A 26,086-nucleotide genomic window follows, 5' to 3' on the forward strand; every position below is an offset into this window, starting at 1 on the left:
ACATGGAAAGGACAATCAACGTAACCTTGCCCAAAATAAACAGCAGTGAACGTAAAAAAATACTTCGAGCCGGATTCGAACCAGCGACCTAGGGATCACAATTATAAATCTACAGTCCCCCGCTCTACAAAACTGAGCTATCGAAGGATGGATGTACATGGAAAGGACAATCAACGTAACCTTGCCCAAAATAAACAGCAGTGCACATAAAAAATCCTTAAAGCCGGATTTTAACCAGCGACCTAGAGATCCCAGTTATAAATCTACAGTCTCCAAGGAAAGGACATTTCATGTAACCTTGCCCAAAATAAACAGCAGTGCACGTAAAACAATCCTTCGAGCCGGATTCGAACCAGCGACCTAGGGATCACAGTTATAAATCTACAGTCCCCCGCTCTACCAACTGAGCTATCGAAGGATGGATGTACATTAAAAGGACAATCAACGTAACCTTGCCCAAAATAAACAGCAGTGAACGTAAAAAAATCTTTCGAGCCGGATTCGAACCAGCCACCTAGTGGTCACAATTATAAATATACAGTCCCCCGCTCTACAAAACTGAGCTATCGAAGGTTGGATGTACATGGAAAGGACAATCAACGTAACCTTGCCCAAAATAAACAGCAATGCACCTAAAAACATTGTTCGAGCCGGATACAAACCAGCAACCTTCGGATCACAATTATATATCTACAGTCTCCAAGGAAAGGACATTCCATGTAACCTTGCCCATAATAAACAGCATTGCACGTAAAAAAATACTTCGAGCCGGATTCGAACCAGCGACCTAGGGATCACAATTATAAATCTACAGTCCCCCGCTCTACCAATTGAGCTATCGAAGGATGGATGAACATGGAAAGGACAATCAACGTAACCTTGCCCAAAATAAACAGCAGTGAACGTAAAACATCCTTCGAGCCGGATTCGAACCACCGACCTAGGGATCACAATTATAAATCTACAGCCCCCCGCTCTACAAAACTGAGCTATCGAAGGATGGATGTACATGGAAAGGACATTAAACGTAACCTTGCCCAAAATAAACAGCAAGGCACCTAAAAACATTGTTCGAGCCGGATTCAAACCAGCAAACTTCGGATCACAATTATAAATCTACAGCCCCCCGCTCTACCAACTCTTCTATCGAAGGATGGATATGCATTGAAAGGACAATCAACGTAACCTTGCCCAAAATAAATCTATAGTCTCCAAGGAAAGGACATTCCATGTAACCTTCCCTAAAATAAACAGCAGTGCACGTAACGAAATCCTTGGAGACGGATTCGAACCAGCGACCAAGGGATCACAATTATAAATCTACAGTCCCCCGTTCTACCAACTGAGCTATCGAAGGATGGATGTCCATGGAAAGGACAATCAACGTAAACTTGACCAAAATAAACAGCAGTGCACATAAAAAATCCTTCAAGCCGGATTTTAACCAGCGACCTAGAGATCACAGTCATAAATCTACAGTCTCCAAGGAAAGGACATTTCATGTAACCTTGCCCATAATAAACAGCAGTGCACGCAAAAAAATACTTCGAGCCGGATTCGAACGAGCGACCTAGGGATCACAATTATAAATCTACAGTCCCCCGCTCTACCAATTGAGCTATCGAAGGATGGATGTATATTGAAAGGACAATCAACGTAAACTTGGCCAAAATAAAAAAGCAGTGCACCTAAAAAAAAATTTCGAGCCGGATTCGAACCAGCGATTTAGGGATCACAATTATAAATCTACAGTCCCCCGCTCTACCAACTGAGCTATCGCATGATGGATGTACATGGAAGGAACAATCAACGTAACCTTGCCCAAAATAAACAGCAGTGAACATAAAAAAATCCTTCGAGCCGGATTCGAACCAGCGACCTGGGGATCACAATTATAAATCTACAGTCCTCCGCTCTACCAACTGTGCTATCGAAGGATGGATGTACGTGGAAAGGACAATCAACGTAACCTTGCCCAAAATAAATCTATAGTCTCCAAGGAAAGGACCTTCCATGTAACCTTCCCTAAAATAAACAGCAGTGCACGTAACAAAATCCTTGGAGACGGATTCGAACCAGCGACCAAGGGATCACAATTATAAATCTACAGTCCCCCGTTCTACCAACTGAGCTATCGAAGGATGGATGTCCATGGAAAGGACAATCAACGTAACCTTGACCAAAATAAACAGCAGTGCACATAAAAAATTCTTCAAGCCGGATTTTAACCAGCGACCTAGAGATCCCAGTCATAAATCTACAGTCTCCAAGGAAAAGACATTTCATGTAACCTTGCCCAAAATAAACAGCAGTGCACGTAAAACAATCCTTCGAGCCGGATTCGAACCAGCGACCTAGGGATCACAGTTATAAATCTACAGTCCCCCGCTCTACCAACTGAGCTATCGAAGGATGGATGAGCATTGAAAGGGCAATCAACGTAACCTTGACCAAAATAAACAGCAGTGAACGTAAAAAAATTATTCGAGCCGGATTCGAACCAGCAACCTAGGATCAGTCTCCAAGAAAATGAAATTCCATGTAACATTGCCCAACGTAAAGCGCATGTATAAAACATCCTTTGAGCCGGATTCGAACCAGCGAATGAGGGATCACAATTGTAAATCTACAGCACCCCGCTCTACCAACTGAGCTATCGCATGATGGATGTACATGGAAGGAACAATCAACGTAACCTTGCCCAAAATAAACAGCAGTGAATATAAAAAAATCCTTCGAGCCGGATTCGAACCAGCGACCTAGGGATCACAATTATAAATCTACAGTCACCCGCTCTACCAACTGTGCTATCGAAGGATGGATGTACGTGGAAAGGACAATTAATGTAAACTTGCCCAAAATAAACAGTATTGCACGTAAAAAAATCCTTCGAGCAGGATTCGAACCAGCGACCTAGAGATCCCAATTATAAATGTACAGTCCTCCGCTCTACCAACTGAGCTATCGAAGGATGGATGTACATTAAAAGGACAATCAACGTAACCTTGACCAAAATAAACAGCAGTGCACATAAAAAATCCTTCAAGCCGGATTTTAACCAGCGACCTAGAGATCCCAGTCATAAATCTACAGTCTCCAAGGAAAGGACATTTCATGTAACCTTGCCCAAAATAAACAGCAGTGCACGTAAAACAATCCTTCGAGCCGGATTCGAACCAGCGACCTAGGGATCACAGTTATAAATCTACAGTCCCCCGCTCTACCAACTGAGCTATCGAAGGATGGATGAGCATTGAAAGGGCAATCAACGTAACCTTGACCAAAATAAACAGCAGTGAACGTAAAAAAATTATTCGAGCCGGATTCGAACCAGCAACCTAGGATCAGTCTCCAAGAAAATGAAATTCCATGTAACATTGCCCAACGTAAAGCGCATGTATAAAACATCCTTTGAGCCGGATTCGAACCAGCGAATGAGGGATCACAATTGTAAATCTACAGCACCCCGCTCTACCAACTGAGCTATCGCATGATGGATGTACATGGAAGGAACAATCAACGTAACCTTGCCCAAAATAAACAGCAGTGAATATAAAAAAATCCTTCGAGCCGGATTCGAACCAGCGACCTAGGGATCACAATTATAAATCTACAGTCACCCGCTCTACCAACTGTGCTATCGAAGGATGGATGTACGTGGAAAGGACAATTAATGTAAACTTGCCCAAAATAAACAGTATTGCACGTAAAAAAATCCTTCGAGCAGGATTCGAACCAGCGACCTAGAGATCCCAATTATAAATCTACAGTCCTCCGCTCTACCAACTGAGCTATCGAAGGATGGATGTACATTAAAAGGACAATCAACGTAATCTTACCCAAAATAAAAAAAGCAGTGCACCTAAAAAAATTTCTTCGAGCAGGATTCGAACCAACGATTTAGGGATCACAGTTATACATCTACAGTCTCCAAGAAAAGGACATTCCATGTAATCTGTCCAAAATAAACAGCAACTCACGTAAATAAATTCTTCGAGCCGGATTCGACCCAGCATCTAGGGATCACAATTATAAATCTACAGTCAACCGCTCTATCAACTGAGCTATCGCATGATGGATGTAAATGGAAAGGACAATCGACAAAACCTTGACTAAAATAAACAGCAGTGAACGTAATAAAAATGCTTCGAGCCGTATTCGAACCAGTGACCTAGGGATCACAGTTATAAATCTACAGTCTCCATTCCATGTAACCTTGCCCAAAATAAGCAGAAGTGCACGTAAAAGAATCCTTCGAGCCGGATTCGAACCAGCGACCTAGGGATCACAGTTATAAATCTACAGTCCCCCGCTCTACCAACTGAGCTATCGAAGGATGGATGTACATTAAAAGGACAATCAACGTAACCTTGCCCAAAATAAACAGCAATGAACGTAAAAAAATTTTTCGAGCCGGATTCGAACCAGCCACCTAGGGATCACAATTATAAATCTACAGTCCCCCGCTCTACAAAACTGAGCTATCGAAGGATGGATGTACATGGAAAGGACAATCAACGTAACCTTGCCCAAAATAAACAGCAAGGCACCTAAAAACTTTGTTCGAGCCAGATTCAAACCAGCAACCTTCGGATCACAATTATATATTTACAGTCTCCAAGGAAAGGACATTCCGTGTAACCTTGCCCATAATAAACAGCAGTGCACGTAAAAAAATACTTCGAGCCGGATTCGAACCATCGACCTAGGGATCACAATTATAAATCTACAGTCCCCCGCTCTACCAATTGAGCTATCGAAGGATGGATGTACATGGAAAGGACAATCAACGTAACATTGCCCAAAATAAATCTAAAGTCTCCAAGCAAAGGACATTCCATGTAACCTTCCCTAAAATAAACAGCAGTGCACGTAACAAAATCCTTGGAGACGGATTCGAACCAGCGACCAAGGGATCACAATTATAAATCTACAGTCCCCCGTTCTACCAACTGAGCTATCGAAGGATGGATGTCCATGGAAAGGACAATCAACGTAACCTTGACCAAAATAAACAGCAGTGCAGATAAAAAATCCTTCAAGCCGGATTTTAACCAGCGACCTAGAGATCCCAGTCATAAATCTACAGTCTCCAAGGAAAGGACATTTCATGTAACCTTGCACAAAATAAACAGCAGTGCACGTAAAACAATCCTTCGAGCCGGATTCGAACCAGCGACCTAGGGATCACAGTTAAAAATCTACAGTCCCCCGCTCTACCAACTGAGCTATCGAAGGATGGATGTACATTAAAAGGACAATCAACGTAACCTTGCCCAAAATAAACAGCAGTGAACGTAAAAAATTCTTCGAGCCGGATTCGAACCAGCGACCTAGGGATCACAATTATAAATCTACAGTCCCCCGCTCTACCAACTGAGCTATCGAAGGTTGGATGAGCATTGAAAGGGCAATCAACGTAACCTTGACCAAAATAAACAGCAGTGAACGTAAAAAAATACTTCGAGCCAGATTCGAACCAGCAACCTAGGGATCACAATTATCAATCTACAGTCCCCCGCTCTACAAAACTGAGCTATCGAAGGTTGGATGAGCATTGAAAGGGCAATCAAAGTAACCTTGACCAAAATAAACAGCAGTGAACGTAAAAAAATACTTCGAGCCGGATTCGAACCAGCGACCTAGGGATCACAATTATAAATCTACAGTCCCCCGCTCTACAAAACTGAGCTATCGAAGGATGGATGTACATGGAAAGGACAATCAACGTAACCTTGCCCAAAATAAACAGCAAGGAACCTAAAAACATTGTTCGAGCCGGATTCAAACCAGCAACCTTCGGATCACAATTATATATCTACAGTCTCCAAGGAAAGGACATTCCATGTAACCTTGCCCATAATAAACAGCAGTGCACGTAAAAAAATACTTCGAGCCGGATTAGAACCAGCGACCTAGGGATCACAATTATAAATCTACAGTCCCCCGCTCTACCAATTGAGCTATCGAAGGATGGATGTACATGGAAAGGACAATCAACGTAACCTTGACCAAAATAAACAGCAGTGAACGTAAAACATCCTTCAAGCCGGATTTTAACCAGCCACCTAGAGATCCCAGTCATAAATCTACAGTCTCCAAGGAAAGGACATTTCATGTAACCTTGCCCAAAATAAACAGCAGTGAACGTAAAAAAATTTTTCGAGCCGGATTCGAACCAGCGACCTAGGGATCACAATTATAAATCTACAGTCCCCCGCTCTACCAACTGAGCTATCGAAGGTTGGATGAGCATTGAAAGGGCAATCAACGTAACCTTGACCAAAATAAACAGCAGTGAACGTAAAAAAATACTTCGAGCCAGATTCTAACCAGCGACCTAGGGATCACAGTTATAAATCTACAGTCCCCCGCTCTACAAAACTGAGCTATCGAAGGATGGATGTACATGGAAAGGACAATCAACGTAACCTTGCCCAAAATAAACAGCAAGGAACCTAAAAACATTGTTCGAGCCGGATTCAAACCAGCAACCTTCGGATCACAATTATATATCTACAGTCTCCAAGGAAAGGACATTCCATGTAACCTTGCCCATAATAAACAGCAGTGCACGTAAAAAAATACTTCGAGCCGGATTAGAACCAGCGACCTAGGGATCACAATTATAAATCTACAGTCCCCCGCTCTACAAAACTGAGCTATCGAAGGATGGATGTACATGGAAAGGACAATCAACGTAACCTTGCCCAAAATAAACAGCAAGGCACCTAAAAACATTGTTCGAGCCGGATTAAAACCAGCAACCTTCGGATCACAATTATATATCTACAGTCTCCAAGGAAAGGACATTCCATGTAACCTTGCCCATAATAAACAGCAGTGCACGTAAAAAAATACTTCGAGCCGGATTCGAACCAGCGACCTAGGGATCACAATTATAAATCTACAGTCCCCCGCTCTACCAATTGAGCTATCGAAGGCTGGATGTACATGGAAAGGACAATCAACGTAACCTTGCCCAAAATAAACATCAGTGAACGTAAAACATCCTTCGAGCCGGATTCGAACCAGCGACCTAGGGATCACAATTATAAATCTACAGCCCCCCGCTCTACAAAACTGAGCTATCGAAGGATGGATGTACATGGAAAGGACATTAAACGTAACCTTGCCCAAAATAAACAGCAAGGCACTTAAAAACATTTTTCGAGCCGGATTCAAACCAGCAAACTTCGGATCACAATTATAAATCTACAGCCCCCTGCTCTACCAACTGGGCTATCGAAGGATGGATATGCATTGAAAGGACAATCAACGTAACCTTGCCCAAAATAAATCTATAGTCTCCAAGGAAAGGACATTCCATTTAACCTTCCCTACAATAAACAGCAGTGCACGTAACAAAATCCTTGGAGACGGATTCGAACCAGCGACAAAGGGATCACAATTATAAATCTACAGTCCCCCGTTCTACCAACTGAGCTATCGAAGGATGGATGTCCATGGAAAGGACAATCAACGTAACCTTGACCAAAATAAACAGCAGTGCACATAAAAAATCCTTCAAGCCGGATTTTAACCAGCGACCTAGAGATCACAATTATAAATCTACAGTCCCCCGCTCTACCAACTGAGCTATCGCATGATGGATGTAAATGGAAAGGACAATCGACAAAACCTTGACTAAAATAAACAGCAGTGAACGTAATAAAAATGCTTCGAGCCGTATTCGAACCAGTGACCTAGAGATCACAGTTATAAATCTACAGTCTCCAAGGAAAGGACATTCCATGTAACCTTGCCCAAAATAAGCAGAAGTGCACGTAAAAGAATCCTTCGAGCCGTATTCGAACCAGCGACCTAGGGATCACAGTTATAAATCTACAGTCCCCCGCTCCACCAACTGAGCTATCGAAGGATGGATGTACATGGAAAGGACAATCAACGTAACCTTGCCCAAAATAAACAGCAGTGAACGTAAAAAAATACTTCGAGCCGGATTCGAACCAGCGACCTAGGGATCACAATTATAAATCTACAGTCCCCCGCTCTACAAAACTGAGCTATCGAAGGATGGATGTACATGGAAAGGACAATCAACGTAACCTTGCCCAAAATAAACAGCAAGGAACCTAAAAACATTGTTCGAGCCGGATTCAAACCAGCAACCTTCGGATCACAATTATATATCTACAGTCTCCAAGGAAAGGACATTCCATGTAACCTTGCCCATAATAAACAGCAGTGCACGTAAAAAAATACTTCGAGCCGGATTCGAACCAGCGACCTAGGGATCACAATTATAAATCTACAGTCCCCCGCTCTACTAATTGAGCTATCGAAGGATGGATGTACATGGAAAGGACAATCAACGTAACCTTGACCAAAATAAACAGCAGTGAACGTGAAACATCCTTCAAGCCGGATTTTAACCAGCGACCTAGAGATCCCAGTCATAAATCTACAGTCTCCAAGGAAAGGACATTTCATGTAACCTTGCCCAAAATAAACAGCAGTGCACGTAAAACAATCCTTCGAGCCGGATTCGAACCAGCGACCTAATGATCACAGTTATAAATCTACAGTCCCCCGCTCTACCAACTGAGCTATCGAAGGATGGATGTACATTAAAAGGACAATCAACGTAACCTTGCCCAAAATAAACAGCAGTGAACGTAAAAAAATTTTTCGAGCCGGTTTCGAACCAGCGACCTAGGGATCACAATTATAAATCTACAGTCCCCCGCTCTACCAACTGAGCTATCGAAGGTTGGATGAGCATTGAAAGGGCAATCAACGTAACCTTGACCAAAATAAACAGCAGTGAACGTAAAAAAATACTTCGAGCCAGATTCGAACCAGCGACCTAGGGATCACAATTATAAATCTACAGTCCCCCGCTCTACAAAACTGAGCTATCGAAGGTTGGATGAGCATTGAAAGGGCAATCAACGTAACCTTGACCAAAATAAACAGCAGTGAACGTAAAAAAATACTTCGAGCCGGATTCGAACCAGCGACCTAGGGATCACAATTATAAATCTACAGTCCCCCGCTCTACAAAACTGAGCTATCGAAGGATGGATGTACATGGAAAGGACAATCAACGTAACCTTGCCCAAAATAAACAGCAAGGCACCTAAAAACATTGTTCGAGCAGGATTCAAACCAGCAACCTTCGGATCACAATTATATATCTACAGTATCCAAGGAAAGGACATTCCATGTAACCTTGCCCATAATAAACAGCAGTGCACGTAAAAAAATACTTCGAGCCGGATTCGAACCAGCGACCTAGGGATCACAATTATAAATCTACAGTCCCCCGCTCTACCAATTGAGCTATCGAAGGATGGATGTACATGGAAAGGACAATCAACGTAACCTTGCCCAAAATAAACAGCAGTGAACGTAAAACATCCTTCGAGCCGGATTCGAACCACCGACCTAGGGATCACAATTATAAATCTACAGCCCCCCGCTATACAAAACTGAGCTATCGAAGGATGGATGTACATGGAAAGGACATTAAACGTAACCTTGCCCAAAATAAACAGCAAGGCACTTAAAAACATTTTTCGAGCCGGATTCAAACCAGCAAACTTCGGATCACAATTATAAATCTACAGCCCCCCGCTCTACCAACTGGGCTATCGAAGGATGGATATGCATTGAAAGGACAATCAACGTAACCTTGCCCAAAATAAATCTATAGTCTCCAAGGAAAGGACATTCCATGTAACCTTCCCTAAAATAAACAGCAGTGCACGTAACAAAATCCTTGGAGACGGATTCGAACCAGCGACCAAGGGATCACAATTATAAATCTACAGTCCCCCGTTCTACCAACTGAGCTATCGAAGGATGGATGTCCATGGAAAGGACAATCAACGTAACCTTGACCAAAATAAACAGCAGTGCACATAAAAAATCCTTCAAGCCGGATTTTAACCAGCGAGATAGAGATCACAGTCATAAATCTACAGTCTCCAAGGAAAGGACATTTCATGTAACCTTGCCCAAAATAAACAGCAGTGCACGTAAAAAAATCCTTCGAGCCGGATTCGAACCAGCGACCTAGGGATCACAATTATAAATCTACAGTCCCCCGCTCTACCAACTGAGCTATCGAAGGATGGATGAGCATTGAAAGGGCAATCAACGTAACCTTGAGCAAAATAAACATCAGTAAACGTAACAAATTCTTCGAGCCGGATTCGAACCAGCAACCTAGAATCAGTCTCCAAGAAAATGAAATTCCATGTAACATTGCCCAACGTAAAGCGCATGTATAAAACATCCTTTGAGCCGGATTTGAACCAGCGAATGAGGGATCACAATTGTAAATCTACAGCCCCCCGCTCTACCAACTGAGCTATCGAAGGATGGATGTACATTGAAAGGACAATCAACGTGACTTTGCCCAAAATAAAAAAGCAGTGCATTTAAAAAAAGTCTTCGAGCCGGATTCCAACCAGCGACCAAGGGATGACAATTATAAATCTACAGTCCCCCGTTCTACCAACTGAGCTATCGAAGGATGGATGACCATGGAAAGGACAATCAACGTAACCTTGACCAAAATAAACAGCAGTGCAAATAAAAAATCCTTCAAGCCGGATTTTAACCAGCGACCTAGAGATCACAGTCATAAATCTACAGTCTCCAAGGAAAGGACATTTCATGTAACCTTGCCCATAATAAACAGCAGTGCACGTAAAAAAATACTTCGAGCCGGATTCGAACCAGCGACCTAGGGATCACAATTATAAATCTACAGTCCCTTGCTCTACTAATTGAGCTATCGAAGGATGGATGTATATTGAAAGGACAATCAACGTAAACTTGGCCAAAATAAAAAAGCAGTGCACCTAAAAAAAAATTTCGAGCCGGATTCGAACCAGCGATTTAGGGATCACAATTATAAATCTACAGTCCCCCGCTCTACCAACTGAGCTATAGCATGATGGATGTACATGGAAAGAACAATCAACGTAACCTTGCCCAAAATAAACAGCAGTGAGCATAAAAAAATCCTTCGAGCCGGATTCGAACCAGCGACCTTGAGATCACAATTATAAATCTACAGTCCCCCGCTTTACCAACTGTGCTATCTAAGGATGGATGTACGTGGAAAGGACAATTAATGTAAACTTGCCCAAAATAAACAGTATTGCACGTAAAAAAATCCTTCGAGCAGGATTCGAACCAGCGACCTAGAGATCCCAATTATAAATCTACAGTCCTCCGCTCTACCAACTGAGCTATCGCAGGATGGATGTACATTAAAAGGACAATCAACGTAATCTTACCCAAATTAAAAAAAGCAGTGCACCTAAAAAAATTTCTTCGAGCAGGATTCGAACCAACGATTTAGGGATCACAGTTATACATCTACAGTCTCCAAGAAAAGGACATTCCATGTAATCTGTCCAAAATAAACAGCAACTCACGTAAAAAAATTCTTCGAGCCGGATTCGACCCAGCATCTAGGGATCACAATTATAAATCTACAGTCCCCCGCTCTACCAACTGAGCTATCGCATGATGGATGTAAATGGAAAGGACAATCGACAAAACCTTCACTAAAATAAACAGCAGTGAACGTAATAAAAATGCTTCGAGCCGTATTCGAACCAGTGACCTAGGGATCACAGTTATAAATCTACAGTCTCCAAGGAAAGGACATTCCATGTAACCTTGCCCAAAATAAGCAGCAGTGCACGTAAAAGAATCCTTCGAGCCGTATTCGAACCAGCGACATAGGGATCACAGTTATAAATCTACAGTCCTTCGCTCCACCAACTGAGCTATCGAAGGATGGATGTACATGAAAAGGACAATCAACGTAACCTTGCCCAAAATAAACAGCAGTGAACGTAAAAAAATACTTCGAGCCGGATTCGAACCAGCCACCTAGGGATCACAATTATAAATCTACAGTCCCCCGCTCTACAAAACTGAGCTATCGAAGGGTGGATGTACCTGGAAAGGACAATCAACGTAACCTTGCCCAAAATAAACAGCAGTGCACATAAAAAATCCTTCAAGCCGGATTTTAACCATCGACCTAGAGATCCCAGTCATAAATCTACAGTCTCCAAGGAAAGGACATTTCATGTAACCTTGCCCAAAATAAACAGCAGTGCACGTAAAACAATCCTTCGAGCCGGATTCGAACCAGCGACCTAGGGATCACAGTTATAAATCTACAGTCCCCCGCTCTACCAACTGAGCTATCGAAGGATGGATGAGCATTGAAAGGGCAATCAACGTAACCTTGACCAAAATAAACAGCAGTGAACGTAAAAAATTATTCGAGCCGGATTCGAACCAGCAACCTAGGATCAGTCTCCAAGAAAATGAAATTCCATGTAACATTGCCCGACGTAAAGCGCATGTATAAAACATCCTTTGAGCCGGATTCGAACCAGCGAATGAGGGATCACAATTGTAAATCTACAGCCCCCCGCTCTACCAACTGAGCTATCGAAGGATGGATGTACATTGAAAGGACAATCAACGTGACCTTGCCCAAAATAAAAAAGCAGTGCATTTAAAAAAATTCTTCGAGCCGGATTCGAACCAGCGACCTAGGGATCACAATTATAAATCTACAGTCCCCCGCTCTACCAATTGAGCTATCGAAGGATGGATGTACATGGAAAGGACAATTAACGTAACCTTGCCCAAAATAAACAGCAGTGAACGTAAAAAATCCTTCGAGCCGGATTCGAACCAGCGACCTAGGGATCACAATTATAAATCTACAGCCCCCCGCTCTACAAAACTGAGCTATCGAAGGATGGATGTAAATGGAAAGGACAATCAACGTAACCTTGACCAAAATATACAGCAAGACACCTAAAAACATTTTTCGAGCCGGATTCAAACCAGCAACCTTCGGATCACAAATATAAATCTACAGCCCCCCGCTCTACCAACTGGGCTATCGAAGGATGGATATACATTGAAAGGACAATCAACGTAACCTTGCCCGAAATAAATCTAAAGTCTCCAAGGAAAGGATATTCCATGTAACCTTCCCTAAAATAAACAGCAGTGCACGTAACAAAATCCTTGGAGACGGATTCGAACCAGCGACCAAGGGATCACAATTATAAATCTACAGTCCCCCGTTCTACCAACTGAGCTATCGAAGGATGGATGTCCATGGAAAGGACAATCAACGTAACCTTGACCAAAATAAACAGCAGTGCACATAAAAAATCCTTCAAGCCGGATTTTAACCAGCGACCTAGAGATCCCAGTCATAAATCTACAGTCTCCAAGGAAAGGACATTTCATGTAACGTTGCCCAAAATAAACAGCAGTGCAAGTAAAACAATCCTTCGAGTCGGATTCGAACCAGCGACCTAGGGATCACAGTTATAAATCTACAGTCCCCCGCTCTACCAACTGAGCTATCGAAGGATGGATGTACATTAAAAGGACAATCAACGTAACCTTGCCCAAAATAAACAGCAGTGAACGTAAAAAAATTCTTCGAGCCGGATTCGAACCAGCGACCTAGGGATCACAATTATAAATCTACAGTCCCCCGCTCTACCAACTGAGCTATCGAAGGTTGGATGAGCATTGAAAGGGCAATCAACGTAACCTTGACCAAAATAAACAGCAGTGAACGTAAAAAAATACTTCGAGCCAGATTCGAACCAGCGACCTAGGGATCACAATTATAAATCTACAGTCCCCCGCTCAACAAAACTGAGCTATCGAAGGTTGGATGAGCATTGAAAGGGCAATCAACGTAACCTTGACCAAAATAAACAGCAGTGAACGTAAAAAAATACTTCGAGCCAGATTCGAACCAGCGACCTAGGGATCACAATTATAAATCTACAGTCCCCCGCTCTACAAAACTGAGCTATCGAAGGATGGATGTACATGGAAAGGACAATCAACGTAACCTTGCCCAAAATAAACAGCAAGGCACCTAAAAACGTTGTTCGAGCCGGATTCGAACTAGCGACCAAGGGATCACAATTATAAATCTACAGTCCCCCGTTCTACCAACTGAGCTATCGAAGGATGGATGTCCATGGAAAGGACAGTCAACGTAACCTTGACCAAAATAAACAGCAGTGCAAATAAAAAATTCTTCAAGTAGGATTTTAACCAGCGACCTAGAGATCACAGTCATAAATCTACAGTCTCCAAGGAAAGGACATTTCATGTAACCTTGCCCATAATAAACAGCAGTGCACGTAAAAAAATACTTCGAGCCGGATTCGAACCAGCGACCTAGGGATCACAATTATAAATCTACAGTCCCCCGCTCTACCAATTGAGCTATCGAAGGATGGATGTATATTAAAAGGACAATCAACGTAAACTTGGCCAAAATAAAAAAGCAGTGCACCTAAAAAAAATTTCGAGCCGGATTCAAACCAGCGATTTAGGGATCACAATTATAAATCTACAGTCCCCCGCTCTACAAACTGAGCTATCGCATGATGGATGTACATAAAAGGAACAATCAACGTAACCTTGCCCAAAATAAACAGCAGTGAGCATAAAAAAATCCTTCGAGCCGGATTCGAACCAGCGACCTTGGGATCACAATTATAAATCTACAGTCCCCCGCTTTACCAACTGTGCTATCGAAGGATGGATGTACGTGGAAAGGACAATTAATGTAAACTTGCCCAAAATAAACAGTATTGCACGTAAAAAAATCCTTCGAGCAGGATTCGAACCAGCGACCTAGAGATCCCAATTATAAATCTACAGTCCTCCGCTCTACCAACTGAGCTATCGAAGGATGGATGTACATTAAAAGGACAATCAACGTAATCTTACCCAAAATAAAAAAAGCAGTGCACCTAAAAAAATTTCTTCGAGCAGGATTCGAACCAACGATTTAGGGATCACAGTTATACATCTACAGTCTCCAAGAAAAGGACATTCCATGTAATCTGTCCAAAATAAACAGCAACTCACGTAAAAAAATTCTTCGAGCCGGATTCGACCCAGCATCTAGGGATCACAATTATAAATCTACAGTCCCCCGCTCTACCAACTGAGCTATCGCATGATGGATGTAAATGGAAAGGACAATCGACAAAACCTTGACTAAAATAAACAGCAGTGAAACCTAATAAAAATGCTTCGAGCCGTATTCGAACCAGTGACCTAGGGATCACAGTTATAAATCTACAGTCTCCAAGGAAAGGACATTCCATGTAACCTTGCCCAAAATAAGCAGCAGTGCACGTAAAAGAATCCTTCGAGCCGTATTCGAACCAGCGACATAGGGATCACAGTTATAAATCTACAGTCTCCCGCTCCACCAACTGAGCTATCGAAGGATGGATGTACATGGAAAGGACAATCAACGTAACCTTGCCCAAAATAAACAGCAGTGAACGTAAAAAAATACTTCGAGCCGGATTCGAACCAGCCACCTAGGGATCACAATTATAAATCTACAGTCCCCCGCTCTACAAAACTGAGCTATCGAAGGATGGATGTACATGGAAAGGACAATCAACGTAACCTTGCCCAAAATAAACAGCAGTGCACATAAAAAATCCTTCAAGCCGGATTTTAACCAGCGACCTAGAGATCCCAGTCATAAATCTACAGTCTCAAAGGAAAGGACATTTCATGTAACCTTGCCCAAAATAAACAGCAGTGCACGTAAAACAATACTTTGAGCCGGATTCGAACCAGCGACCTAGGGATCACAGTTATAAATCTACAGTCCCCCGCTCTACCAACTGAGCTATCGAAGGATGGATGAGCATTGAAAGGGCAATCAACGTAACCTTGACCAAAATAAACAGCAGTGCACATAAAAAATCCTTCAAGCCGGATTTTAACCATCGACCTAGAGATCCCAGTCATAAATCTACAGTCTCCAAGGAAAGGACATTTCATGTAACCTTGCCCAAAATAAACAGAAGTGCACGTAAAACAATCCTTCGAGCCGGATTCGAACCAGCGACCTAGGGATCACAGTTATAAATCTACAGTCCCCCGCTCTACCAACTGAGCTATCGAAGGATGGATGAGCATTGAAAGGGCAATCAACGTAACCTTGACCAAAATAAACAGCAGTGAACGTAAAAAATTATTCGAGCCGGATTCGAACCAGCAACCTAGGATCAGTCTCCAAGAAAATAAAATTCCATGTAACATTGCCCGACGTAAAGCGCATGTATAAAACATCCTTTGAGCCGGATTCGAACCAGCGAATGAGGGATCACAATTGTAAATCTACAGCACCCCGCTCTACCAACTGAGCTATCGCATGATGGATGTACATGGAAGGAACAATCAACGTAACCTTGCCCAAAATAAACAGCAGTGAATATAAAAAAATCCTTCGAGCCGGATTCGAACCAGCGACCTAGGGATCACAATTATAAATCTACAGTCACCCGCTCTACCAACTGTGCTATCGAAGGATGGATGTACGTGGAAAGGACAATTAATGTAAACTTGCCCAAAATAAACAGTATTGCACGTAAAAAAATCCTTCGAGCAGGATTCGAACCAGCGACCTAGAGATCCCAATTATAAATCTACAGTCCTCCGCTCTACCAACTGAGCTATCGAAGGATGGATGTACATTAAAAGGACAATCAACGTAATCTTACCCAAAATAAAAAAAGCAGTGCACCTAAAAAAATTTCTTCGAGCAGGATTCGAACCAACGATTTAGGGATCACAGTTATACATCTACAGTCTCCAAGAAAAGGACATTCCATGTAATCTGTCCAAAATAAACAGCAACTCACGTAAATAAATTCTTCGAGCCGGATTCGACCCAGCATCTAGGGATCACAATTATAAATCTACAGTCAACCGCTCTATCAACTGAGCTATCGCATGATGGATGTAAATGGAAAGGACAATCGACAAAACCTTGACTAAAATAAACAGCAGTGAACGTAATAAAAATGCTTCGAGCCGTATTCGAACCAGTGACCTAGGGATCACAGTTATAAATCTACAGTCTCCATTCCATGTAACCTTGCCCAAAATAAGCAGAAGTGCACGTAAAAGAATCCTTCGAGCCGGATTCGAACCAGCGACCTAGGGATCACAGTTATAAATCTACAGTCCCCCGCTCTACCAACTGAGCTATCGAAGGATGGATGTACATTAAAAGGACAATCAACGTAACCTTGCCCAAAATAAACAGCAATGAACGTAAAAAAATTTTTCGAGCCGGATTCGAACCAGCCACCTAGGGATCACAATTATAAATCTACAGTCCCCCGCTCTACAAAACTGAGCTATCGAAGGATGGATGTACATGGAAAGGACAATCAACGTAACCTTGCCCAAAATAAACAGCAAGGCACCTAAAAACTTTGTTCGAGCCAGATTCAAACCAGCAACCTTCGGATCACAATTATATATTTACAGTCTCCAAGGAAAGGACATTCCGTGTAACCTTGCCCATAATAAACAGCAGTGCACGTAAAAAAATACTTCGAGCCGGATTCGAACCATCGACCTAGGGATCACAATTATAAATCTACAGTCCCCCGCTCTACCAACTGAGCTTTCGAAGGATGGATGTACATTGAAAGGACAATCAACGTGACCTTGCCCAAAATAAAAAAGCAGTGCATTTAAAAAAATTCTTCGAGCCGGATTCGAACCAGCGACCTAGGGATCACAATTATAAATCTACAGTCCCCCGCTCTACCAATTGAGCTATCAAAGGATAGATGTACATGGAAAGGACAATCAACGTAACCTTGCCCAAAATAAACAGCAGTGAACGTAAAAAATCCTTCGAGCCGGATTCGAACCAGCGACCTAGGGATCACAATTATAAATCTACAGCCCCCCGCTCTACAAAACTGAGCTATCGAAGGATGGATGTACATGGAAAGGACAATCAACGTAACCTTGCCCAAAATATACAGCAAGACACCTAAAAACATTTTTCGAGCCGGATTCAAACCAGCAACCTTCGGATCACAAATATAAATCTACAGCCCCCCGCTCTACCAACTGGGCTATCGAAGGATGGATATACATTGAAAGGACAATCAACGTAACCTTGCCCGAAATAAATCTAAAGTCTCCAAGGAAAGGACATTCCATGTAACCTTCCCTAAAATAAACAGCAGTGCACGTAACAAAATCCTTGGAGACGGATTCGAACCAGCGACCAAGGGATCACAATTATAAATCTACAGTCCCCCGTTCTACCAACTGAGCTATCGAAGGATGGATGTCCATGGAAAGGACAATCAACGTAACCTTGACCAAAATAAACAGCAGTGCACATAAAAAATCCTTCAAGCCGGATTTTAACCAGCGACCTAGAGATCCCAGTCATAAATCTACAGTCTCCAAGGAAAGGACATTTCATGTAACGTTGCCCAAAATAAACAGCAGTGCAAGTAAAACAATCCTTCGAGTCGGATTCGAACCAGCGACCTAGGGATCACAGTTATAAATCTACAGTCCCCCGCTCTACCAACTGAGCTATCGAAGGATGGATGTACATTAAAAGGACAATCAACATAACCTTGCCCAAAATAAACAGCAGTGAACGTAAAAAAATTCTTCGAGCCGGATTCGAACCAGCGACCTAGGGATCACAATTATAAATCTACAGTCCCCCGCTCTACCAACTGAGCTATCGAAGGTTGGATGAGCATTGAAAGGGCAATCAACGTAACCTTGACCAAAATAAACAGCAGTGAACGTAAAAAAATACTTCGAGCCAGATTCGAACCAGCGACCTAGGGATCACAATTATAAATCTACAGTCCCCCGCTCTACAAAACTGAGCTATCGAAGGTTGGATGAGCATTGAAAGGGCAATCAACGTAACCTTGACCAAAAAAAACAGCAGTGAACGTAAAAAAATACTTCGAGCCAGATTCGAACCAGCGACCTAGGGATCACAATTATAAATCTACAGTCCCCCGCTCTACAAAACTGAGCTATCGAAGGATGGATGTACATGGAAAGGACAATCAACGTAACCTTGCCCAAAATAAACAGCAAGGCACCTAAAAACGTTGTTCGAGCCGGATTCGAACTAGCGACCAAGGGATCACAATTATAAATCTACAGTCCCCCGTTCTACCAACTGAGCTATCGAAGGATGGATGTCCATGGAAAGGACAATCAACGTAACCTTGACCAAAATAAACAGCAGTGCAAATAAAAAATTCTTCAAGCCGGATTTTAACCAGCGACCTAGAGATCCCAGTCATAAATCTACAGTCTCCAAGGAAAGGACATTTCATGTAACCTTGCCCATAATAAACAGCAGTGCACGTAAAAAAATACTTCGAGCCGGATTCGAACCAGCGACCTAGGGATCACAATTATAAATCTACAGTCCCCCGCTCTACCAATTGAGCTATCGAAGGATGGATGTATATTGAAAGGACAATCAACGTAAACTTGGCCAAAATAAAAAAGCAGTGCACCTAAAACAAATTTCGAGCCGGATTCAAACCAGCGATTTAGGGATCACAATTATAAATCTACAGTCCCCCGCTCTACAAACTGAGCTATCGCATGATGGATGTACATGGAAGGAACAATCAACGTAACCTTGCCCAAAATAAACAGCAGTGAGCATAAAAAAATCCTTCGAGCCGGATTCGAACCAGCGACCTTGGGATCACAATTATAAATCTACAGTCCCCCGCTTTACCAACTGTGCTATCGAAGGATGGATGTACGTGGAAAGGACAATTAATGTAAACTTGCCCAAAATAAACAGTATTGCACGTAAAAAAATCCTTCGAGCAGGATTCGAACCAGCGACCTAGAGATCCCAATTATAAATCTACAGTCCTCCGCTCTACCAACTGAGCTATCGAAGGATGGATGTACATTAAAAGGACAATCAACGTAATCTTACCCAAAATAAAAAAAGCAGTTCACCTAAAAAAATTTCTTCGAGCAGGATTCGAACCAACGATTTAGGGATCACAGTTATACATCTACAGTCTCCAAGAAAAGGACATTCCATGTAATCTGTCCAAAATAAACAGCAACTCACGTAAAAAAATTCTTCGAGCCGGATTCGACCCAGCATCTAGGGATCACAATTATAAATCTACAGTCCCCCGCTCTACCAACTGAGCTATCGCATGATGGATGTAAATGGAAAGGACAATCGACAAAACCTTGACTAAAATAAACAGCAGTGAACCTAATAAAAATGCTTCGAGCCGTATTCGAACCAGTGACCTAGGGATCACAGTTATAAATCTACAGTCTCCAAGGAAAGGACATTCCATGTAACCTTGCCCAAAATAAGCAGCAGTGCACGTAAAAGAATCCTTCGAGCCGTATTCGAACCAGCGACATAGGGATCACAGTTATAAATCTACAGTCCCCCGCTCCACCAACTGAGCTATCGAAGGATGGATGTACATGGAAAGGACAATCAACGTAACCTTGCCCAAAATAAACAGCAGTGAACGTAAAAAAATACTTCGAGCCGGATTCGAACCAGCCACCTAGGGATCACAATTATAAATCTACAGTCCCCCGCTCTACAAAACTGAGCTATCGAAGGATGGATGTACATGGAAAGGACAATCAACGTAACCTTGCCCAAAATAAACAGCAGTGCACATAAAAAATCCTTCAAGCCGGATTTTAACCAGCGACCTAGAGATCCCAGTCATAAATCTACAGTCTCCAAGGAAAGGACATTTCATGTAACCTTGCCCAAAATAAACAGCAGTGCACGTAAAACAATACTTTGAGCCGGATTCGAACCAGCGACCTAGGGATCACAGTTATAAATCTACAGTCCCCCGCTCTACCAACTGAGCTATCGAAGGATGGATGAGCATTGAAAGGGCAATCAACGTAACCTTGACCAAAGTAAACAGCAGTGAACGTAAAAAATTATTCGAGCCGGATTCGAACCAGCAACCTAGGATCAGTCTCCAAGAAAATGAAATTCCATGTAACATTGCCCGACGTAAAGCGCATGTATAAAACATCCTTTGAGCCGGATTCGAACCAGCGAATGAGGGATCACAATTGTAAATCTACAGCCCCCCGCTCTACCAACTGAGCTATCGAAGGATGGATGTACATTGAAAGGACAATCGACAAAACCTTGACTAAAATAAATAGCAGTGAACGTAATAAAAATGCTTCGAGCCGTATTCAAACCAGCAACCTTCGGATCACAATTATATATCTACAGTCTCCAATGAAAGGACATTCCATGTAATCTTGCCCATAATAAACAGAAGTGCACGTAAAAAAATACTTCGAGCCGGATTCGAACCAGCGACCTAGGGATCACAATTATAAATCTACAGTCCCCCGCTCTACCAATTGAGCTATCGAAGGATGGATGAGCATTGATAGGGCAATAAACGTAACCTTGACCAAAATAAACAGCAGTGAACGTAAAAAAATACTTCGAGCCAGATTCGAACCAGCGACCTAGGGATCACAATTATAAATCTACAGCCCCCCGCTCTACAAAACTGAGCTATCGAAGGATGGATGTACATGGAAAGGACAATCAACGTAACCTTGCCCAAAATATACAGCAAGACACCTAAAAACATTTTTCGAGCCGGATTCAAACGAGCAAACTTCGGATCACAATTATAAATCTACAGCCCCCCGCTCTACCAACTGGGCTATCGAAGGATGGATATGCATTGAAAGGACAATCAACGTAACCTTGCCCAAAATAAATCTATAGTCTCCAAGGAAAAGACATTCCATGTAACCTTCCCTAAAATAAACAGCAGTGCACGTAACAAAATCCTTGGAGACGGATTCGAACCAGCGACCAAGGGATCACAACTATAAATCTACAGTCCCCCGTTCTACCAACTGAGCTATCGAAGGATGGATGTCCATGGAAAGGACAATCAACGTAACCTTGACCAAAATAAACAGCAGTGCACATAAAATCTCCTTCAAGCCGGATTTTAACCAGCGACCTAGAGATCACAGTCATAAATCTACAGTCTCCAAGGAAAGGACATTTCATGTAACCTTGCCCAAAATAAACAGCAGTGCACGTAAAACAATCCTTCGAGCCGGATTCGAACCAGCGACCTAGGGATCACAGTTATAAATCTACAGTCCCCCGCTCTACCAACTGAGCTATCGAAGGATGGATGTACATTGAAAGGACAATCAACGTAACCTTGCCCAAAATAAACAGCAGTGAACGTAAAAAAATCCTTCGAGCCGGATTCGAACCAGCGACCTAGGGATCACAATTATAAATCTACAGTCCCCCGCTCTACCAACTGAGCTATCGAAGGATGGATGAGCATTGAAAGGGCAATCAACGTAACCTTGACCAAAATAAACAGCAGTAAACGTAAAAAATTCTTCGAGCCGGATTCGAACCAGCAACCTAGGATCAGTCTCCAAGAAAATGAAATTCCATGTAACATTGCCCAACGTAAAGCGCATGTATAAAACATCCTTTGAGCCGGATTCGAACCAGCGAATGAGGGATCACAATTGTAAATCTACAGCCCCCCGCTCTACCAACTGAGCTATCGAAGGATGGATGTACATTAAAAGGACAACCAACGTGACCTTGCCCAAAATAAAAAAGCAGTGCATTTAAAAAAAGTCTTCGAGCCGGATTCGAACCAGCGACCTAGAGATCCCAATTATAAATCTACAGTCCTCCGCTCTACCAACTGAGCTATCGAAGGATGGATGTACATTAAAAGGACAATCAACGTAATCTTACCCAAAATAAAAAAAGCAGTGCACCTAAAAAAATTTCTTCGAGCAGGATTCGAACCAACGATTTAGGGATCACAGTTATACATCTACAGTCTCCAAGAAAAGGACATTCCATGTAATCTGTCCAAAATAAACAGCAACTCACGTAAAAAAATTCTTCGAGCCGGATTCGACCCAGCATCTAGGGATCACAATTATAAATCTACAGTCCCCCGCTCTACCAACTGAGCTATCGCATGATGGATGTAAATGGAAAGGACAATCGACAAAACCTTGACTAAAATAAACAGCAGTGAACCTAATAAAAATGCTTCGAGCCGTATTCGAACCAGTGACCTAGGGATCACAGTTATAAATCTACAGTCTCCAAGGAAAGGACATTCCATGTAACCTTGCCCAAAATAAGCAGCAGTGCACGTAAAAGAATCCTTCGAGCCGTATTCGAACCAGCGACATAGGGATCACAGTTATAAATCTACAGTCCCCCGCTCCACCAACTGAGCTATCGAAGGATGGATGTACATGGAAAGGACAATCAACGTAACCTTGCCCAAAATAAACAGCAGTGAACGTAAAAAAATACTTCGAGCCGGATTCGAACCAGCCACCTAGGGATCACAATTATAAATCTACAGTCCCCCGCTCTACAAAACTGAGCTATCGAAGGATGGATGTACATGGAAAGGACAATCAACGTAACCTTGACCAAAATAAACAGAAGTGCACATAAAAAATCCTTCAAGCCGGATTTTAAATAGCAACCTAGAGATCACAATTATAAATCTACAGCCCCCCGCTCTACCAACTGGGCTATCGAAGGATGGATATGCATTGAAAGGACAATCAACGTAACCTTGCCCAAAATAAATCTATAGTCTCCAAGGAAAGGACATTCCATGTAACCTTCCCTAAAATAAACAGCAGTGCACGTAACAAAATCCTTGGAGACGGATTCGAACCAGCGACCAAGGGATCACAATTATAAATCTAGAGTCCCCCGTTCTACCAACTGAGCTATCGAAGGATGGATGTCCATGGAAAGGACAATCAACGTAACCTTGACCAAAATAAACAGCAGTGCACATAAAAACTCCTTCAAGCCGGATTTTAACCAGCGACCTAGAGATCACAGTCATAAATCTACAGTCTCCAAGGAAAGGACATTTCATGTAACCTTGCCCAAAATAAACAGCAGTGCACGTAAAACAATCCTTCGAGCCGGATTCGAACCAGCGACCTAGGGATCACAGTTATAAATCTACAGTCCCCCGCTCTACCAACTGAGCTATCGAAGGATGGATGTACATTGAAAGGACAATCAACGTAACCTTGCCCAAAATAAACAGCAGTGAACGTAAAAAAATCCTTCGAGCCGGATTCGAACCAGCGACCTAGGGATCACAATTATAAATCTACAGTCCCCCGCTCTACCAACTGAGCTATCGAAAGATGGATGAGCATTGAAAAGGCAATCAACGTAACCTTGACCAAAATAAACAGCAGTAAACGTAAAAAATTCTTCGAGCCGGATTCGAACCAGCAACCTAGGATCAGTCTCCAAGAAAATGAAATTCCATGTAACATTGTCCAACGTAAAGCGCATGTATAAAACATCCTTTGAGCCGGATTCGAACCAGCGAATGAGGGATCACAATTGTAAATCTACAGCCCCCCGCTCTACCAACTGAGCTTTCGAAGGATGGATGTACATTGAAAGGACAATCAACGTGACCTTGCCCAAAATAAAAAAGCAGTGCATTTAAAAAAAGTCTTCGAGCCGGATTCGAACCAGCAAACTTCGGATCACAATTATAAATCTACAGCCCCCGCTCTACCAACTGGGCTATCGAAGGATGGATATGCATTGAAAGGACAATCAACGTAACCTTGCCCAAAATAAATCTATAGTCTCCAAGGAAAGGACATTCCATGTAACCTTCCCTAAAATAAACAGCAGTGCACGTAACAAAATCCTTGGAGACGGATTCGAACCAGCGACCAAGGGATCACAATTATAAATCTACAGTCCCCCGTTCTACCAACTGAGCTATCGAAGGATGGATGTCCATGGAAAGGACAATCAACGTAACCTTGACCAAAATAAACAGCAGTGCACATAAAAAATCCTTCAAGCCGGATTTTAACCAGCGAGATAGAGATCACAGTTATAAATCTACAGTCTCCAAGTAAAGGACATTTCATGTAACCTTGCCCAAAATAAACAGCAGTGCACGTAAAAAAATCCTTCGAGCCGGATTCGAACCAGCGACCTAGGGATCACAATTATAAATCTACAGTCCCCCGCTCTACCAATTGAGCTATCGAAGGATGGATGTATATTGAAAGGACGATCAACGTAAACTTGGCCAAAATAAAAAAGCAGTGCACCTAAAAAAAAATTTCGAGCCGGATTCGGACCAGCGATTTAGGGATCACAATTATAAATCTACAGTCCCCCGCTATACCAACTGAGCTATCGCATGATGGATGTACATTGAAGGAACAATCAACGTAATCTTGCCCAAAATAAACAGCAGTGAACATAAAAAAATCCTTCGAGCCGTATTCGAACTAGCGGCCTGGGGATCAGAATTATAAATCTACAGTCTCCAAGGAAAGGACATTTCATGTAACCTTGCCCAAAATAAACAGCAGTGCACGTAAAACAATCCTTCGAGCCGGATTCGAACCAGCGACCTAGGGATTACAGTTATAAATCTACAGTCCCCCGCTCTACCAACTGAGCTATCGAAGGATGGATGAGCATTGAAAGGGCAATCAACGTAACCTTGACCAAAGTAAACAGCAGTGAACGTAAAAAATTATTCGAGCCGGATTCGAACCAGCAACCTAGGATCAGTCTCCAAGAAAATGAAATTCCATGTAACATTGCCCAACGTAAAGCGCATGTATAAAACATCCTTTGAGCCGGATTCGAACCAGCGAACGAGGGATCACAATTGTAAATCTACAGCCCCCCGCTCTACCAACTGAGCTATCGAAGGTTGGATGAGCATTGAAAGGGCAATCAACGTAACCTTGACCAAAATAAACAGCAGTGAACGTAAAAAAATACTTCGAGCCAGATTCGAACCAGCGACCTAGGGATCACAATTATAAATCTACAGTCCCCCGCTCTACAAAACTGAGCTATCGAAGGTTGGATGAGCATTGAAAGGGCAATCAACGTAACCTTGACCAAAATAAACAGCAGTGAACGTAAAAAAATACTTCGAGCCGGATTCGAACCAGCGACCTAGGGATCACAATTATAAATCTACAGTCCCCCGCTCTACAAAACTGAGCTATCGAAGGATGGATGTACATGGAAAGGACAATCAACGTAACCTTGCCCAAAATAAACAGCAAGGCACCTAAAAACATTGTTCGAGCAGGATTCAAACCAGCAACC

The 26,086-nt window shown here is 42.5% G+C and overlaps 18 non-coding genes across 18 annotated transcripts; all 18 read right to left on the reverse strand.

The window, feature by feature from the left end:
* Positions 1-332: 332 nt before the first annotated feature.
* On the reverse strand, positions 333-418 carry Trnay-gua. The gene is given in 2 exon segments: positions 333-368; positions 382-418. It is a non-coding gene; the product is annotated as a tRNA-Tyr (tRNA).
* Positions 419-2,326: 1,908 nt separating this feature from the next.
* On the reverse strand, positions 2,327-2,412 carry Trnay-gua. The gene is given in 2 exon segments: positions 2,327-2,362; positions 2,376-2,412. It is a non-coding gene; the product is annotated as a tRNA-Tyr (tRNA).
* Positions 2,413-3,156: 744 nt separating this feature from the next.
* On the reverse strand, positions 3,157-3,242 carry Trnay-gua. The gene is given in 2 exon segments: positions 3,157-3,192; positions 3,206-3,242. It is a non-coding gene; the product is annotated as a tRNA-Tyr (tRNA).
* Positions 3,243-4,250: 1,008 nt separating this feature from the next.
* Positions 4,251-4,336, reverse strand: Trnay-gua. Its single transcript is given in 2 exon segments — positions 4,251-4,286; positions 4,300-4,336. It is a non-coding gene; the product is annotated as a tRNA-Tyr (tRNA).
* Positions 4,337-5,152: 816 nt separating this feature from the next.
* Positions 5,153-5,238, reverse strand: Trnay-gua. The gene is given in 2 exon segments: positions 5,153-5,188; positions 5,202-5,238. It is a non-coding gene; the product is annotated as a tRNA-Tyr (tRNA).
* A 67-nt stretch (positions 5,239-5,305) lies between these two features.
* On the reverse strand, positions 5,306-5,391 carry Trnay-gua. Its single transcript is given in 2 exon segments — positions 5,306-5,341; positions 5,355-5,391. It is a non-coding gene; the product is annotated as a tRNA-Tyr (tRNA).
* Positions 5,392-10,013: 4,622 nt separating this feature from the next.
* On the reverse strand, positions 10,014-10,099 carry Trnay-gua. The gene is given in 2 exon segments: positions 10,014-10,049; positions 10,063-10,099. It is a non-coding gene; the product is annotated as a tRNA-Tyr (tRNA).
* Positions 10,100-12,124: 2,025 nt separating this feature from the next.
* Positions 12,125-12,210, reverse strand: Trnay-gua. The gene is given in 2 exon segments: positions 12,125-12,160; positions 12,174-12,210. It is a non-coding gene; the product is annotated as a tRNA-Tyr (tRNA).
* A 1,256-nt stretch (positions 12,211-13,466) lies between these two features.
* Positions 13,467-13,552, reverse strand: Trnay-gua. The gene is given in 2 exon segments: positions 13,467-13,502; positions 13,516-13,552. It is a non-coding gene; the product is annotated as a tRNA-Tyr (tRNA).
* A 2,355-nt stretch (positions 13,553-15,907) lies between these two features.
* On the reverse strand, positions 15,908-15,993 carry Trnay-gua. Its single transcript is given in 2 exon segments — positions 15,908-15,943; positions 15,957-15,993. It is a non-coding gene; the product is annotated as a tRNA-Tyr (tRNA).
* A 1,007-nt stretch (positions 15,994-17,000) lies between these two features.
* Positions 17,001-17,086, reverse strand: Trnay-gua. The gene is given in 2 exon segments: positions 17,001-17,036; positions 17,050-17,086. It is a non-coding gene; the product is annotated as a tRNA-Tyr (tRNA).
* A 1,433-nt stretch (positions 17,087-18,519) lies between these two features.
* Positions 18,520-18,605, reverse strand: Trnay-gua. Its single transcript is given in 2 exon segments — positions 18,520-18,555; positions 18,569-18,605. It is a non-coding gene; the product is annotated as a tRNA-Tyr (tRNA).
* Positions 18,606-21,995: 3,390 nt separating this feature from the next.
* Positions 21,996-22,081, reverse strand: Trnay-gua. The gene is given in 2 exon segments: positions 21,996-22,031; positions 22,045-22,081. It is a non-coding gene; the product is annotated as a tRNA-Tyr (tRNA).
* Positions 22,082-22,149: 68 nt separating this feature from the next.
* On the reverse strand, positions 22,150-22,235 carry Trnay-gua. The gene is given in 2 exon segments: positions 22,150-22,185; positions 22,199-22,235. It is a non-coding gene; the product is annotated as a tRNA-Tyr (tRNA).
* Positions 22,236-23,883: 1,648 nt separating this feature from the next.
* Positions 23,884-23,969, reverse strand: Trnay-gua. Its single transcript is given in 2 exon segments — positions 23,884-23,919; positions 23,933-23,969. It is a non-coding gene; the product is annotated as a tRNA-Tyr (tRNA).
* A 68-nt stretch (positions 23,970-24,037) lies between these two features.
* Positions 24,038-24,123, reverse strand: Trnay-gua. The gene is given in 2 exon segments: positions 24,038-24,073; positions 24,087-24,123. It is a non-coding gene; the product is annotated as a tRNA-Tyr (tRNA).
* Positions 24,124-24,916: 793 nt separating this feature from the next.
* Trnay-gua lies at positions 24,917-25,002 on the reverse strand. Its single transcript is given in 2 exon segments — positions 24,917-24,952; positions 24,966-25,002. It is a non-coding gene; the product is annotated as a tRNA-Tyr (tRNA).
* Positions 25,003-25,343: 341 nt separating this feature from the next.
* On the reverse strand, positions 25,344-25,429 carry Trnay-gua. Its single transcript is given in 2 exon segments — positions 25,344-25,379; positions 25,393-25,429. It is a non-coding gene; the product is annotated as a tRNA-Tyr (tRNA).
* Between the last annotated feature and the right edge of the window lie 657 nt (positions 25,430-26,086).

This window comes from Nematostella vectensis, chromosome 3 (genome assembly GCF_932526225.1).
Source record: "Nematostella vectensis chromosome 3, jaNemVect1.1, whole genome shotgun sequence".
Lineage (NCBI taxonomy): Eukaryota > Metazoa > Cnidaria > Anthozoa > Actiniaria > Edwardsiidae > Nematostella > Nematostella vectensis.